The sequence below is a fragment of the Camellia sinensis genome, chromosome 1 (assembly GCF_055761805.1).
Source record: "Camellia sinensis isolate YWXY chromosome 1, ASM5576180v1, whole genome shotgun sequence".
Classification (NCBI taxonomy): Eukaryota; Viridiplantae; Streptophyta; class Magnoliopsida; order Ericales; family Theaceae; genus Camellia; species Camellia sinensis.
The window spans coordinates 39,494,670-39,511,024 of record NC_138961.1 but is presented as its reverse complement, the minus strand read 5'-3'; positions in this window follow the sequence as shown (position 1 = coordinate 39,511,024).

Genomic DNA, 16,355 nt, shown 5'->3' with positions numbered 1-16,355 from the left:
TTAGGGGAAGATAGGGAATGGACTCCTAAACTGGATAGTGTTTGGGAGGAGATAGGGGATGGACTCCATCGATACAACAAACATGTGTATCTATTGAAGTATTAATACAACAAATTTGTGTATCATATATGAAGTACGGAAGTGTTTTATTTGAGATTGATACAGCAATTATGTGTATCTATTGTGAAGTATAAAGTGTTTAATTTGAGTTGTTATCTCAATTGAAATGGAAGTACTGTTGGTATGAGATGTAATCTCATTTACATGGTTTGGCCAGGTTCTGAGCCATAGTTATGAATTGGGAAATTGAATGAGAAATGAAAAATGGAATGAAACATGGACACATTTGTCATGTAATTGAAATGGACTATGAATTGATTTATGTGAGTTAAACATTTATCAAATGCTAATGTTTTAGTTATTGCTCATATTATGTTTAGCATATCTCTACTGGGCATTGGCTCACCCTATATGGGACATCATTTTTAGGTACAGGTAGCAGGCCACCTCCAAGGACGTAACTTGAGAGGTTTAGTGGCTGTGACATCTTTTTGTGATTACATTCTTGTATTACATGTATATCAAGCCAAGGGCTTATTTTGTATTTTGAGTTAGTACTCTCCTTTTTGTAACCAAGTGTTGGCTTGGAAAGTTGTAAGCCCGCAGGGCATTTACTTTTGTTGTCAACATGCAATTCATTTTGTAATGAATACTCTGATGAAATGTAATTATGCTTTATTCTCTCATGTCTAAGCGTGCCAAGAATGTATGATTTATGGGTTTATTTTGAGGGCGTTACATTGACTATTTCCAAACTCCTCTACACATCACACACCATACCTGCATATCTACCTTTTTTTTTGGGTGGGTAAGTCATAAATTAAAGACAAAAATTTACACGTTTACAAGGGGCATATCCCAGGTAATACCACAAATCTCATACCCCCAAAAGGGAAAAACTAATACAAAATAACTAATTAAAACACCCCGGTATCACCAGGGTACCCAACAAAAGAAGATATAAATAAACTACAAAATTGTGCATATATCATTTTTTATCCCTGAGTACCCTTTACCATAAAAAAAAAAAAAAAATAGATGGATACTTGGGGAAGATATATGGGCAATTATACAAAATTAGTTGAACAACCCACTAAACAAGTGAACAAACATGGCTAAAAAAATTAAAACCAATTTTGGCCCAAAGCCCAACATAACTCCATTCATAGCTCACGGACCAAATTTTACCAACTCCTGCATATAATTGACCCAAATCAAGCTCGGGTTCACATCATTGACCCCAACCACATTCAGCCAAAAATTTGAGAAATCCCACTATAATTCAAAAGGCCCCTTAATCCACCAAAACAGCCCAGTAGTTCTTCTTCAACACATAACAATCACGGTGGGCCCATTAAAAATGATAGCCCAGTTAAATAATCAATTCGCCCCATCAGCCCAACCTTTAACACATACACTGTGCAACCAACCCACATGGAATACAATACTAGCACATAGAATAAAAAAAAATTCAAAAACCAAACCAGAGTCGGAAAAGGAGCTGATCTTCACAATTGACAAGCCTGAACCACCAACGTGGGTATAACACTCACCTTGAACCACTCATACTTTACAAGAAGATGCACCTTGTGATTTTGTATCAATAGTAGGTGATCATCTAAAACAGAGATCTTGACTGACATACATGAATGCAAGACCGAGGATTTAACCTAAAATATCTTAACAAATTCCATGGCTGGGTCTAAGTCTCATGGAACTTATGCAACACAACCATTTGAATATAGATATGCCTACATTACACTTGCAGATGAACAAGTTATTCCACACATGTGAGACCCGCCTAAAAAATGCAGGGGCCCATGACATCATACGACTTTTATGAGCGTTAGGGAGATGATCCAGAAAGTCTCGAAAGCAAAAAACAATGTTAAAACAAATGACCTATTACCATTGAACAATTCATGTTCCAAAATGGTTGGCATAACTAAAATATGTGAACATTTAGATATACACAATCTCAAAATATTAGTCAAAGATAAGCCAGATAAAATAGCTTATCATGGAGGTGTTGCAAGTATAGTCACCTGACATAACTAAAAACTAATTTCAGATAAAACTGGTATTTCCAATCTTGGTTTCATATTACCCGAGATTCAGAAGCAAGATAAGTTAGGGAATGAAAACAATGGCATATATATATATATATATATATAAGATAAGCAGAGATAAGGGTTTACAAAAAAATTTAGAGGCAAAACAACACAGATACGGAAACGATTCAGAAGCATAAATTAGGGAAATATGATACCAATAGCATATATATATATATAAGATGTAGAAGCAAAGACAGACCAAGTTACCAGAGAATCGATCGGAGATGAACCTCACCGGGCTCGTAATCGCTGTCACAAGCAGCTCTAACGCCACAGTCGCTGTCCGACGGCCGTACTAGCAGCTCCACCGCCGCTGTCGCAATCGGCGTCGTCTGATTCTTCTTCGTCGCCGCGGAATAGAGATTGAAACCCTTCAAATGGTTGATGATTAGAATCGTACAGAAGCCAAAAAGTTGATGTATAATTCTTCTTTTGTTGATGTATAATTCTTTTTTTTCTTTTCTTTTTTTCTTTTGGTTGAATTTGGCGGCAGGAAATTTGACCTTGGCGCCCAATTTTTTTAACATAAAATACACGACATGCATGGTGCGTCGTAAAAAGGTAATACTTTTAACAACAGGAATAATGTGAGTCATAAAAAGTGTAAAACTTTTAACGGCAAGTGTTTTGTGTGTTGTGAAAAGTGCAATACTTTTCACGGCTGGCGTATGTGTGTCGTGTATAATTGATGTATTAATGGCGCGCCATATGCACATCGTAGAAAGTTTTATTATTTACGGCATGCATTACAAGTCGTAAAAAAAATTATCTTATTACCATTAACGGCCTACGCAATAGACACGTCGTGGTTGCAAAAGTATTTACGATGTGCAAAAAAAGTAAGTTGTAAAAGTGAAAAACTACGACGTGCATTTATTATATGCCGTTGATGTGGTGTCGTAAAAGGTCATTTTTGTTGTAGTGGCACCAATGACCCATCAGCCACAACCAAACTTAGCTGCTACAACTTGTGCTTTGACAAATTCCTCACGTCAAGTTGACTTAACCGTGGTAGAGGCAACTCAAATACAAAGTCAGGTGGTGTTCCCAATACCTAATATATCCCCTAATATTAATCTTGGAGACCACCAGAAAAGAGAATTAGTACCTCTTGACCTAGGTGATTTGAATGATGGAGAAGCTAGAACAACTGATCTTAGAGGAGCCCAGGTTAGAGGTGCAAGAACACTTAAAGCAAACCAGTGCAATAGGACTGTTGTTAGAGCCAGGAAACGAAGCACTTTACCTTGTCGCTTTCGTCTGGTGGATAGAACAAATCCGATTGACAATAGAACCAAGCTGGGAGAGCAACCCAATGAAGCCATTCCACTCAATGCAGATGGCCTCCATGAGAGCAGTGGAGGACGACCATCGGCGGATATATAGCATTATTAAAGAATGGGCAACTGATTCCTTCATTTCCCCCCCTTCTATGGTTTTGCTCAAACTACTCTTTTGGAATTGCCGCAAAGATGGCAATAAAACCTTTAAACATAACCTTATGGAGATCATTCGCTCTCATAAACCTGAAATTTTGATCCTTATGGAGACCAAAGTGGCTTTCAGCAAAATGGGAAACTTCTTCTATCATTTGGGTTTAACAGCCTTTACTATTGTTGACCTAATTAGTAGAGTATGTGGGATTTGGACAATCTGGATACTAAACATGTCAATGTTAGAGCTTCATCAGTTGGCCCCCAAGCTATCCATGTTACTGTTCATAAGAAGGATTATGAGGAATGAATTCTAGCTACGGTCTACGCTAGCCCAAATCCTATGTTGAGGGAGGCTATATGGAATGAACTTGAAGAGGTGGTGGATACTATGGAAAAACCATGGCTGGTGGCAAGAGACTTCAATGATTATGCAAGTCAGTGCGAAAGGAGAAGCTTTTCAACCAACCAGAGTTCAACTAGGCCTTAGAAATTCCTTAAAAGAATTAATAACTATAATCTGATAGACTTGGGAAGCTCAAGTCCTAGAATGACTTGGACAAACAATAGATAAGGGCTTGCTAATACTATGGAGAGATTGGATAGGGCTCTGTGCAATGAAGATTGGAGAACCATGTTCCCTGAAGCAACTGTAAGAGTGCTCCGAACATACTCTGACCATTCCCCTCTTGTAGTTTACACCCAAGGTATGTACTCTCTTAACCTTCTTAGTGGACCCTTTAGGTTCAAGGCTGCTTCGATGTCTCACCTTGGTCTTTTTAATGTTATTAAATCTTCTAGGACTGATATGAATAATTAACTTATGGATTCCACTTCTGAATTCACTATCAGAGTTAAGAAGTGGAATAAAGAGGTTTTTGGAAATAGTTTTAAAAGGAAAAGAAACCTTCTTGCTAGGATTAAAGGCATCCAAAGAGCCTTGATTAATTCCTATATTCACAGCTTGCTCACCCTTGAGAAAGAGCTCGTTAAATCTTATAATGATACTCTTTTTCAAGAGAAAATGTTGTGGTTCCAAAAATCTAGGTCTAGGAACATTTTATTTAGTGATAGAAACACTAGATATTTCCACATCTCTACTATTACCAAAAGAAGAAAACATAAGATCAATGCCCTTAAGGATAATGATGCTAATTGGGTTACTAACCAAAAGGGAATTAAGAGAAATATCCTTGATTACTTCACCAATCTCTTCAAATTTGAAGATACTCAGCATTTGGATCATTGGGGAAATATTGCCACAACTCATTTTACTTAAGAGGATAATGAGGCTATGTTGAAGCCCATAACTAATACTGAAATTCTGAAAGCTATTAAAAGTATATGAGCCTTTAAGGCACCAGGCAAGGACGGTATTCAAGCCTTATTCTATCAAAAATACTGGAGCATTGTGGGCCAGTCTGAGTGTGACTTTGTTAAAGCTTGCTTCCAAACCAAAAAAGTTCCGGGTGGAGTTAATGAAACCCTTATTGTCTTGATCCCAAAAATGGAGAACCCTGATAATATCAAGTAGTTTAGACCCATAAGTCTCTACAATGTCCCCTATAAGATCATTACCAAGCTTATTGTGGTAAGAATTGGACCTCTCCTGGACATATTTATTAGACCAAACCAGAGCAGCTTTATTCTTGGGAGAAATACTATGGATAATATCATTATCACTCAAGAGATTCTTCATACTCTGAGACACATGAAAGGGAAAAGAGGTGGTTTGATTTTTAAAATTGATCTTGAAAAGGCTTATGATAGGATTTCCTAGGAGTTTATCAGAGATACCCTTCATGAATTTAATCTTATGACAGTTGGGTTGAGTTGATTATGAACTGTGTAACTAACAACTAGTCTGATTGAATTTTGTGAAGTATCTAATCAAAAGATTAATTATCAGAAATCCAAACTCTTTATCTCTACTAACATCCCTTGTAGCCAAGCTAGATCCTTGAGTTCTCAATGTGGCATTCCCCTCACTCAGGATCTTGGCAAGTATCTAGGATCCCCACTTCTCCACAAAAGAGTCAACAAAAGCATGTTTGATGAGAACCTTAAGAAATTAAAATCCAAACTTTCAGGGTGGAAGGCAAAAAACCCATCCTTAGCTGGTAGAATTACCCTCATTCAATTTGTTACCTCTGTCATCCCCAGTTATAGCATGCAAACCATGGAGCTGCCTAGGAAACTTTGTGATGAGATTGATAGGACTAACAGAAACTTCCTTTGGGGGGATACTGAAAACAACAAGAAAGTTCACTTGGTAGGCTAGGACAGTGTTTGTAGAGCTAAAGAAGAGGGGGGTCTTGGCATTAGAAAAGCTAGAGATAACAATGCAACACTTCTTACTAAGCTGAGATGGAAAGTCTTAAGTGATAACAACAAATTCTCATGTAAAGTGCTTCAAGATAAATACCTAAGAAATAACAATATATACAACTGGCCTATGGAGAGGAGAGCATCTCACACTTGGAGAAATATTTGCAAAAATAGGGACATTCTTAGAAAGGGTGTGAAATGGAATGTGGGAAATGTGGAATCCATCTCTTTATGGAATGACTGGTGGTGTGGTCAAAAACCTCTAGATCAGAGTTATAAGTCCCCCCAAGTTAATGAGGGTGACAAAGTCAGCCTATTTCTGGAGGATGAAGGAAATTGGAATACTGAAGTCATAGCTAACACAATCATCCAACAAGACCTTTAAGAGATCCTCAAGGGTCATAGACCCAGGTTTGTGACTTATACAGATGCTCCGACCTAAATATGAACATCTAGGGGTAATTTTTCTACAGCTTCTACATACAAAATTATTGCTAACTATGATACTGATGGAAGAGATTGGAAATGCTCATAGAAGATTAAAACCCCTCAAAAGTTGAAATGCTTCCTTTGGCTCATTTTGAAAGATAGACGGCTAACCAACCAAATGAGGCTTAGGAGGAATATGGCTTCTACTAACCTCTGTCCTAGGTGTGGTCTTTTCAGTGAAGATATAAGCCATCTCCGTAGAGACTCTGTTAAAGCAAGGGATATCTGGGTTGAACTCAAGGATTTCAGATGATGGGAGGAGGGTTGTAGACAACCTCTAGCTGAATGGGTGTTTTCTAACATGAAAAACAATAACTTGTTTCTTAAAACAAAATGGTACCTTTTCTTCATTGTCACTCTTTGGCAGATTTGGAAAGATCTAATCAAATGGTTTTTGAAAACTTTAACCATCCTATTCAAGCTAGTCTCAAGAACATTCGGGACTATGTTCATGTGATTGAGGAGGCTGTCCAATCTCCTCTCCACCCTAACACATCATTACCTAGAATAAGTAATTGATGCTTTCCTACTGCAGGCAAACTCAAACTCAACACTAATAGCTGCTCAAAGGTGACCCTAGACTGGCAGGGTTAGGAGAACTCTTGAGAGATAACGCTGGCACATGGATATGGGGTTATTGCGACAAACTAGGGCACTGTTCAAGTGTGGAAGCATAAATATAGGCCATCTATAGGGGGACTCACAATTCTCTTCCAAAAAGACAAAATAAATGTGGAGATAAAGACTAATGCTGTACAGCCTCTTGATCTAATCCAAAATGGTCCAAGCCATAACTCCCCTTACAGAGCCACCATTGAGGATGCAAAATTTCTAATGAAACGATGCAACTGCACTCTTGGGCGTACTCTGAGGGAAGGCAATAGAGTTGCTAACAAATTGGCCAACATGGGAGTGGCTCAAGATGAACATGTGATAATGTGGAAGATCCACCGGAAAATGTTAGAGCTTTTGAGTATAGAGGATATGATTGGTGTTAGTTCTGTGAGGAACTAGGCCTCTATTATGTTGTATTGCTACTTTAATTGTTTATGTTTTTCTTAATCTTCAATCGAATTAAAAAAGAAAAGAAAAAAGGGTAACTTCAAATAATTATTATAGAAAATTATAAAAATTGAATTTTGTTAATTTATACATATATAATATTAAAAAATGGGTTGTTTTGGCAAATATTTGTAATTTTTGTAAACAAAATTGCCTTGTAAGTTGGCTATGTTACAGCCAAAAGTAATACATTCCTTTGGACAATACCTTTAGTGAAAAATATTTTTTAATTTTTTTTCTCGCATTTTTTAATATGGTGAAAATTAAGTCTCAAAATAATTTTTTTAAATGAAAAATATCTTTTACTTTTAAAAAGTAAAAACTGTTTTTTAGATTTTATAGGACAATATCACCATTGTCATCATCCACTCCCCACATTGCTTTGGCCACCGACACCGCGCTTGGCACCCCACCACAATTACATCAAACACTAAAGGAAAAAGAATTTGTTTTTCATGGAAGACAGTTTATAGAAAATACTTTTTGTTGAGATAAAAATGTGTGGATAAGATCTTTTAGGAGGATAGAAAATGACTAACGCTGGTGGGGTTTTGCCTAAAGTTTGGGTGACCTAAATTTAACCAAACCTACCACATGTATCTCTAATGGTGTCCTCTTGTGAAATTCTACTCGTTTGATAAAATTAGGTTTCCAATCTTGCTCATTAATCAGTACTGTCTCCAAACCATGTGTCATTTATGAACCAGTGGTTTTGTACAAGGTGGCCTTTGAATTGCTATGAAGTAAAATAACATGTGCAAATGTACTATACCATGTACCAAAATGTTTGTACACCATATCATCCACAAATTGGAGTCTCATATTGTGAAACTCTTTAACCCCTTATGTTTATCCTTTTGAATTATGCGGATTAAAAATACACTGATTCATATGTTTTTAAAACATCACATTTTCATATGGTCTTGTTAGTGTCACACTAAAATATTACATACATCTCTCATTGTTTTTTTTTTTTTTTTTTTGATAACCGAGTATCCGGGCCAGCACCCCTTCGGAGTAACGCACCTCGACTAATCTCGGGGCTCTGAGCCAATCGACCGGGCAAAGACACAGTAGCCCGCCAGTAGCTAGCTAGGGGTGGGATTCAAACCTGAGATCTAGAGAGGAGCAAACTCCTAGGTCCCTGGTCCCTTGCCCTCAAACATCTCTCATTGTTCACAGCTCTATTTCTCACATTTCTTTTTTTTTTTTTGAAACTCTCATGTACGTATCTTCTCTTACACTTATTAGTATTTTCCATCCTAAAGATGGCAAATTATTTTGCCTTGCTACCTTTTGATTAAAACAGGACGGAACACCATAAACTTGTCTCACTGCATTTCTATTTCTATTCTATTCATGTTGCGTCCCAATCAATCGCGTTATTACTTGTCTTTATGCATTTTACACGTGATCTTTTTCAAAACTTGTGCTGACGGGAGTTTCATGGACAAGATTGCTTCTTTGTATTTTGGCTTGCAGATATCAGTTTCTAGTTAGTACTAAATTCATAATTTGATCTATTTGGTGGGGGTGATGCATTAATTTTTTAGTTCTTCTACTTACATAAAAATAAATTATAGAATTAAATACAAATCGTTTATTTGATTTTGTGATTAATTTTATGTTAGTAAACTTCTTGATTTTGACTGAATTAATAATGGAGGTGATACATGTAACATTTATGGTACACAAAATCATGAAGAAACAAGTAGGTGTGCTCGACACAGACAACCACGTTTGAGTTTGCTCAACTTATTTAAGGTTGATGATTTTAAAGTTGTCTTAAAAAAGGTTAATTTCATTAATTAAATTACTAAAGTCATAAGAGATGGATCCACATAGTGTTGAAGCTAAAAATTTGTGCTCCATAAAATAGAGCATAGTTTGTTTAGTATTAATTATTAATTTTAATTGTAATAATTTCTTAGTTCTTTTGTCCAGCATCATCTCACTACATCAGTCACCAGACAATGAGATAAGGAATTAGATGTGGATTTAAGTTTGAGAGAGGATTGTATAGGAGTTGAGATCTCTGTCCCTAATTTTGCAATAAATCTGGAAATACGAAGAAATACAGAGATTAAACAAAAAAAGGAGACATAAAAAACATATAATATATATATGTATATATATATTTCTGTCATCCTATTGAGGGGGAATTATAAAATTGGACATAAATTTTTTTTGTCAATTGGGCTAATAGTATATTGTGTAATATAAAGCATATTAATGAATATGATTTTTCAAAAGTGGATCACAATAACAAATCTTGTAAAATCCATGCTTTTTTTTTTTTTTTTGGTTGTTGGAAATTGAGTCTGGTTTAGAGTCTATACCTAATTGGGTTGTCCATGGTGGCATGACCCAATACCCATAAGTAGAGATCCGGTCAAAGTAAATTTAGGGCCCCGTTTGTTTTGGAGTATGAGAGGGGGATTGGGATTAGGATAGCTGTGGGCCTCATTTAATGTGTTGTTTGTTTATAGAGCTGCGAAAGGGACTGCTAAGCCGAAAGGCTTAGGATAGGCCTTGCAGATGGGATTCGGATGGGCCTCCAGGACTTGGTATTAGAAAAATAGTCCGGCGGATTAGAAAATTTTTATTTTTATTTATTTTTTATTTTATTTTTTACATATCGGACATTTTTTTTTGAACATTAATGTTTAATTTTTTTATATTTTTTGTTAAGTAAAAATTATTATTTTATTTATTTTATTTTTTTCTAAAATTTTTTTATTTTATTTTATTTTTATTTAAAATTTTTTTTTTACATGTTGGGCATTTTTTTTAAAACATTAATGTTTCATGTTTTTGTATTTTTTATTTGTTTTATTATTTTATATTTATTTTATATAAAAATAATTTAACAATCCCTACACTAACAACTATCATCAAAATAAACACAATTTTACTTAATCCCCTCACTATTAATCCCCTCACTATCAATCCTCTCCATTCTACCTCTGAAAACAAACAGGGCCTAAAATAACTTATCCTAAGGATAAATGTGATTAACGCATTATCTCATCTGTTGAGGAGATTGAATTGTGGGTAGTTATAACACTCCCATATAATATACGTATTATATGGTAAGAGTTAATTTTAACCGTATCAGATCAGTCTCCTATAGTGTTCTCTATTTTTCCTTCTCTGTCCATAGAAACAAATAATGGCCTTTATACTATGAATAGTGTGGATAGTTCTCTAATAGTTCTACTCCACTGTTGAGAATTATTTGAAGACATTGATGAAGTCACGTCATTCACCTACATGATCTATGAATTCGGTTTGAGCATAAAAAATATTCTTGAATCCGTTTATTTCTGCTGTGCATTATTTATTATTTTTCATACAAATTGAGAATATTGTATCATTTACAACACAAAGATAAATAATCTAACTTAAGAGAAAGGACGGTGAGACTCGAAATCTAGATCTTTAATTCGGTAAAAGTGATTCTTACCACTTGAGTTATTCCTTTGCCTCTCCATGCATGGATTTTGTGTTGTTATCTTTAAGAATAATGTTAAGAATCATAAAAAATATATCATGAAATATATTATGAAATTTTTTTATTTTTTGATTAATGTGTGATATTTTATTATAAGTGAGAATCTTTTATGATCATTTTCATATATATTTTTTTTTTGATCTTTAACATTATGTTGACTTTTTGTTAATTTTATCTTGCGATAACAAGAGAGATATATGGAAAAGAGAAGGAACTACAATACCCACATATATTTATTTAATACAGGGACAAGATAACAATCCATTTACATTTTGTTTTCTTCGGTATTGGATATTCTATTTGTAAATCTTTCTATCTCAATCCATTACCAATGATTAAATTTTGTTTTAAAATTCATATACCTCAAAGATTCTTTTAATGTTTTAAGATAGAGGAAAAAAATGATTTGGAAATAAAACGATTTTACCCGTCACGTAACAAACAAATAACTAAAATAAATTAAGAGTTTTCTCAAACTATCATAATCTATGGCTTTATATAAAAAAAAAAAATATCTATTCACCTAGAATTATTGTCCGAAAGTCCAGTAGAAAAAAAATTAATGTATCAAAATATCTATTCACCCAGAATTACTGTCCAGAAGTCTATAGAAAAAAATTAATGCAAGAGCATCTCTTTTGTTATCAAAACAAGGGTGACGTAGGCTCTGCCAGATCCCAACCTCGAGTTACGATATTGCTTGAGACAATGTTTAAGGGCGGGGAACAACGGAGAGTTGAACACGGGTTGAAATCATTTTTTCATTTTTTAGCAAAACTATATATCACTAAATTTCACCTACATTAAACTACCTATTACGTTAGTCATTTTTGTTTTAATGATTTTGGCTCAAAAAATATAACCAGTGGTTTCACCTACTCAAACATTAAAAAATATTACTTTTCATATTTTGATATTAATTGTGTTGAGTTTAAAAAAATTAATTCTAAATTAAAATGAATAAAAATAATATTTAAATAACATTGACAAAGAATAAAGAGTTTGTTAGACAATATATTTGAAAAAGTCTATGACCTAAATAAAAAATAATAATAATTTTTAAATCAAAATATAACAAATTTTTAATTAGTATGATTGAGATGCTCTAAGATTAAAATTCAGTTGGTGATTTTGTGAATCTATAAATTCCTCAATTTTTATCAAATTTAAATATAAATTAAGTAAACTTCCATATGTAGATGCGCTTAAACATTCCTTATTCTTCGTTATCTGAAAAGGGGGAAACAACACTAAAATGATGGGATGTTCAAAAAGAAAAGAGAGAGAGAGATGGTGATGGTGATGGTGATGGTACAGCAGTGCTACGTCGCTCGAATTTATGCCCCCCGAATCCCCAGAACCAAAAACGACGTCGTTTCGTCGTTTTTGGATTTTTTTTTTTTCCGTTCAATCAGAGATGAAGCAGACGAAGAAAGAAGAAGGGAAGAAAGAAAGAAGGGAAGAAGAAGCAGAGGCAGACGACGGCGGGGGCAGAGGCAGACGGCGGACGAGCTGCGACGATCGGCGGAGCTGCGACGATTGGACGATCGGCCGGAATGCAGGTGTCACGACCCAAACCCGGCCCTATGGGTTTAGCACCGTAACCGGCCAGTAATCCGAGATTACCGAAGGCCTGCTTAACAGTAATACAGTAAAACAGAGTACAGGGCCTGGCGGAAGCCAATACAGTAATTAAACAATGTCCAATGAGCTGTGACAGTCTGTATGCCAAAAAGATTTTTCATGCATTCATACATATACAAACAGTACAGTCTATACAAAATTTACAGTCACACAGTACAGGGACCTAATCCCTTGATAACAGTACAGTTAGCAACTGACAGTCTATACAGTAATCCAAACAGTATGGAGACAGACGGGGGAAACAAACAAAACACCCCAAAGCCATAGCATGGCAACTCGGAACCTCGCAGTGAGGCACAAAGGCTGGCTTGACAAAACTGGAGTCTAACCCACGCTCCTAGCTCCGATCTGGTGGCTGAGCACCTACATATATATATAAACAGTGAGCTAAAGCCCAGTGAATAACATAATGCGTAAAGAGGTTTAGAATGAATGTCCTTACAGTAATGAAAACAGTTCAATTCAATCAGTATTTCAGTTGTTCAGTACAGTAAACAGTCATATGTGGTACATCCATTAGCATAACAGTAACAGTAGGTCTTAAGAGACCGAACAGTAATGATGGCCATCAGTCAGTAAACAGTAGTGGCTCCACGAGGGAACCGACAGAGATCTCTATAACAGTAACAGTAACAGTAAACAGTAGGTACTAAGGATGCCACAGTACAGTTCAGAAATAAAGGACATACATTCATTCAGTAATACCAGTTCAGTTCAGTATTCAAAAGATATCAGTTGAACATATCTTTACACAATTGTCACTCACAGAGTTCGGGCTACAGTAAGCTAGAGCGTGTCTCCCCAGTTGCCAACCCTACACAGTTCACAGGTTGAACACACACTAAGCTACACAGTTGGGAAATATCATAACTTAATTCCTAATTTGCCTTGGTGTGTTCTACAACGATATCCTCATCTAAATGTCTTAAACTAGGCCTAAGAATGCCTAGGATGGGATGAGGATGCAAAAATACACTTAGAAAACATTTCGCAAAGTTTGCTGAAACTAGGAGCCTCGCTCGAGCGGGACTTTCTCCGCTCGAGCGTAAGTCCAAAATCAAAGGCTTCGCTCGAGCGAGGAATCCTTCACTCGAGCGGTTTGCAAAACAGTGAAAATACTGGATGCTGAGATTTTGTGCGCGATGGTCGCTCGATTGTCGCTCGAGCGGAGCCCTGGACAAAGGTTCTCGCTCGAGCGGGGAATCCTTCGCTCGAGTGAGGAAGCCAAATCTGGAATTTCCAGATCTGCCTCCCAAGCTCAAACCAAGCATTCTACCACTCCAAACTCGACCTCTTGGGCCCAAATTCTGGAAAACATAACTAAATTCAATGTATAACAAGTTTCAAAGCTCAATTTATGAATTCAAGCCCCAAAGGTGAGTCAATTAAAACCATATTCAAACCCATTTTCAAGAATATGAAGAACATGCAAACATGCATGGATTCAAACCAAATTCAACCTTCAAAGCTTGTTCAAATGGACTCATTTCTTCAAGAACATGATGAATTCATGGAGTATGACCAAAAGATGGACATGCATGTGAGGAAACATGGACTTACAACCTCAAAACTTCAATATATGTACATGCATGCAACAATTAAGCTTCAATTCAACAACAATGAACCAATTCATGACTTAGTTCTACAATGAAGCATGAATCATGCAAGAACTAGCTCAATGACATCATTAAGATGATGAATGATCTACCTTAGGTGTAGAATTAGAAGTGAGGGAGCTCAAATTAGTAATCAACCTTTAATTCTTCAAGTAATTCTAGCCAATTCACAATGAAGCAAGTTGAACTCAACTCTTCTAGCTCCTCTCTCTCTCTAAGGTCGGCTAGAGCACAAGGAATGGGCTGAGGAAAAATGTTTTTGGCTCAAGTATAATGAGCTCAAGGTATAGAGGTAGTGGCCCACTCAAGGGCAAAACGGTAATTAAGTCCAACTCTTTAATTAGCTTATTTTAATCTAATTTAATCATACCTAATCAGTTTTCAGGTAAATACACCATAAAATCACATTAATTACGAGGGTCATGGAACATCAATCGGTTTCTAATTCGGCCGCCGATAAGGCCTTCACTTAGCAGTTTAAACATATAAGCATGAACAGATAATCATACAGTCAAACAGATAGAATGCAATTTAACTAACATATACTCAATCAATTCGGTTTCCAATTTCAGTCAGTCAGTTCAGTACTTTAATCAGTTCAATTATCAGTCATAATCAATTCAGTTTAACGGTAATCGATGGTTATCGGTAATCAATCAGTCATAAGTCAGTAAACAGTATGAGGGTTGTTACAGTCTCCCCTCCTTATAAAGAGTTTGGTCCTCTAAACTCGAGTTACCTTCATTCTGGAAGAAAACAGGATTCAGTGGAAACAGTTCAGGATATCGTTTGGCCATGTCATCTTCCCTTTCCCAAGTGGCATACATGCCACCGTGGTTTTGCCAGTCAACTTTCACTAACGGGATCTCTTTGTTCCTCAGTTTCTTGATTCGTCTGTTTACAATCTGTATAGGCCATTCCTCGTAAGTGTAGTCATCACTCAACACTACGTGGGTAGGCTCTATTACATGGAAGGGGTCCCAGAGATAATCTCTTAACATAGAAATGTGAAAAACATTATGCATGTGTTCCATTTCAGGAGGGAGCCCGACTTGATACGCCACCGGATTAATTTTCTCAATAATCTCATATGGTCCGACGTATCTTGGCGCTAACTTGCCTTTGACTCCAAAACGAGTCTGGCCTTTCATTGGTGTCACTTTCACAAAAACGTGATCACCCACTTCATACTCTCTGTCCCGTCTTCTGACATCTGCATAACTTTTCTATCTGCTCTGTGCGGTTTTCAGTCTCTGTTGTATCAGTTTCACTTTCTCAGTTATTTCATACACAATCTCGGGCCCAAGCAAAGGCCCATCTCCAATTTCTGCCCAACAAATCGGAGATCTACATTTTCTGCCATACAATGCCTCGAAAGGCGCCATACCAATACTCGAATGGTAGCTGTTGTTGTAGGCGAATTCAGCCAATGGTAAATGACTTTCCCAGTTTCCCTGAAAATCAAGGACACACATTCTCAGTAAATCCTCCAGAGTTTGGATGGTCCTTTCTGACTGTCCATCTGTCTGAGGATGATAGGCACTACTCAGCCTCAATTCAGTACCCAATGCAGTCTGTAGGCTTTGCCAAAACCTCGATGTAAACTTCGAATCCCTGTCAGAAACAATAGACACAGGCACTCCATGCAGTCTCACAATCTCATCAATATAAATCACGGCCAATTTATCCGCATTATAAATTGTCTTGACAGGTAAGAAGTGAGCAGATTTAGTCAGTCTATCAACAATAACCCAAATTGAATCCATACCTTTCCTGGAGCGAGGTAACCCAACGATAAAATCCATCGTGATATGCTCCCATTTCCATTCTGGTATGGGTAGGGGTTGCAATAACCCAACGGGTCGTTGATGTTCAGCTTTGACCTGTTGGCAATGAAGACATTTGGATACAAAATCAGCAATTTCTTTCTTCATTCCCGGCCACCAGAAATTATGTTTCAGATCTTGGTACATTTTCGTATTCCCCGGATGGATAGACAATTTCGAATTGTGGCCTTCTTGCAGAACTCTTCTTTTTAGTTCAGTATCATTTGGTACACACAGTCTTTCTTGAAATTTCAGTACATTATTCTCAA